The sequence below is a fragment of the Hippoglossus hippoglossus genome, chromosome 9 (genome assembly GCF_009819705.1).
Source record: "Hippoglossus hippoglossus isolate fHipHip1 chromosome 9, fHipHip1.pri, whole genome shotgun sequence".
In the NCBI taxonomy this organism is placed as follows: Eukaryota; Metazoa; Chordata; class Actinopteri; order Pleuronectiformes; family Pleuronectidae; genus Hippoglossus; species Hippoglossus hippoglossus.
This window is the reverse complement of record NC_047159.1, coordinates 8,080,263-8,083,032: the sequence shown is the minus strand read 5'-3', so window position 1 is coordinate 8,083,032 and position 2,770 is coordinate 8,080,263.

Below are 2,770 nucleotides of genomic sequence, written 5' to 3'. Positions count from 1 at the left end.
GTGGCTGTCTGCAGTATAGGCCAAAGACTGACTCACGATTGGTCGAGGGTGTTTATCGATGGGACTTTGCTGCAGCAGCTCTGATCGCTACGGCACAGATTGTGGCTCTGAATCCACAAGATGGCAGCGTTTGAATTTGGCATATTTTGGCTTCATTTCTGGACAGTAGGAGGAGGTGCAGACATGTCGTGCATGTTTATATACAGTCTATGATGTGCACACGTATGAATCAGAAACACATTGAAATAGCCAGATGTTTTTAGTTTTTTAGATGCAATGCAACACAACATAGAGTGTGAGTTTGGCCACAGCAGAGACATCGGAGTGTTTTCTTTCTTGTAAATTTCTGACTTTACTCTCTCCTGGCTTGTGTGAGCGGGGGTCATTTTGCTCTCACCCTTGTGTCACACTTTATTTTTGTCTCCTGTCTCCTGCTATGACCTCACTCCCAACGTCAAACTGCATCTTGCTCTGACATCCCAACAAAACAAAAGTAGAAAAAAATGGATTCTCCTTTTTTATTTCTTCTTCCTTTTTAATGCCAGCTCTCTGACCACACTGCTTGTTACTGTTTATGTTTACGTCAATGGACTGAGGCATTTAACCCCTAAATAACTTCCAGTGTGTGTGTAAGAGAGAGAGAGAGAGAGAGAGAGAGAGAGAGAGAGAGAGAGAGAGAGAGAGAGAGAGAGAGAGAGAGAGGATGTTATTATGGGGACAATTAGCCGGTCCCATAACTTATGGGTTAGGGTCACGGTGAGGTAAGTGGTAGTTATGGTTAAGGTTGGAGAAGGTCTCCAGGAAATGAATGTAAATCATTGTTATGTCCTCTGATGTCATGTGTGTGTGTGTGTGTGCACATGTTTAGTTATGAAGGCCAATTTTGGTTCAATGCCATCATTGTGAGGACATTTTGGCTGGTCCTCACAAATTCAAAGGCCTTTTTGGGTGTAAGACTTTGTTTTAGGGTTAGGGTTAGGTTTATGTTAGGGTTAGGGTTAGGATAAGGGTTAGGCATTTAGTTGGGATGGTTAAGGTTAGGGTAAGGGGCTAGAGGATGCATTATGTCAATGAGTGTCCTCACAACTAGAGAGATGTGCATGTGCGTGTGTGCGTGTGTCTTTCATACTATCTGATGGAAAGGCCTTGAGTAAAGGGACCAATTTAACAACATGTTTTTTCTAAGACTAACTTCCTCAGATATCTGCATGTCTGAAACGAGAGAAAAACTCCCGAAAATGTCCAGATAATCCAAATACGTACCAGCATCTCCAATCGAGATGGCGAGGTACTGTATGTGTTCTCTTCTAGTTTGTATGTGTGACACAAGAATTTACGGTTTGTCATTAACTTATTTTCTGAAAAATCAATAAGCATTTATCTAAATTTATATGAACACTTAACATGACATCACTTGATAACTTCCTCATACACCCACAACTATAAAAACCAAGTGGTCTGACTTGTTACAGCTTTGTTCCACCATGCAACACAGGCCTTGTTCACACAAGGCGTCTCTATCCCACATCTGTGTTTTCAAATTCAAACATGATTTGTTTATTGGTAGCTTTAGTATCATGCAGTGATCTATATTTAAGGCCTGGGTGCAATTAACACAATTAGACCAGCCCTTGTTTTCACACACACATGTGTACACACGTCGAAGGGATGGCATCACGGCATAAATTCGTAACTTCCTCCCCACAACCACTAACCAGCAGAACCAATCATCTCTCCCAGTGTCCCTTCAGTCTGGTCTGCGTTTCCCATGGAATTACCCTCCAGCCAAGAACATCTTCCTCCCTCTGAAACCAGCTCGCCACCGGGACCACACTTATCTATTTACAGACTATTCTCTGCCTCCCACAGTGTTCTCAGCCAGCACAACACACACAGACTGATCTGGTGTGGGGAGAGGAAGTCCTGCAGGCCGGGCCCACCAAATGACACAGTGGCTCGGCCGCAGTGGAGGAGCGAGGCACTGTGTGAGCGAGGAGACGAACGGTAGAATCTGAAGTCTGAGGCTGTGTCAAGAATGTCAAGAGGGCGGCTGCACTTATCGAACTCCCACTTCACATCCCAGGGAGGAAATGAGAGCTGGTGTTAACAGGCTGGGAAGAGGATTTGATTTCTTGTTTTTTTTTAGGTTTTCCAAATGGCTTTTACAAAATAACAGAAGCAGTGGGAATCCCGTAAATACCGATGTGGTGAAGCTCAAATTGCACGGTCACAAACACAGCAAAATATGGCTCACACACGTTGGCTCTTACCAATGGTCACACTTCATCTGTAATGTACAGGCTTAACTTTACCATCTGTTATTTACTGCTGGGATATTTGAGTTTAGTGTAAAATATTTATGCAGTTCTGTCCCCAGGGATCATGTGTGTAACATAAGAATTTGTGAGAAAATAATCTGAAGACGTCCATTTACTGGTAGAACAAGCTGCAGGAAGTGATGATCTCTGCTGAAATGAATCAAGGAGACTAAATATTCACATAGTGAGGAAATATGTGTGGGTGGTGTTGGTAGATGCTCTGACAGTACATATGTTTTCTCAACATCACAGCTTCATTGCACAATGCATTATTTTTCTGTCTGGATTTTACATGACGGCATGAAGCTAAACATGTGAGAACCTACTAGTATCACCACCTGATTAGTCTCTCTGCTTTTATCAACTTGTAAAAGTGGCATCACATAGATGCCGAACCTAAGTTACTGTACAAAACATGATAATAACATTAAGTTCATCACTGGTTCATCTGC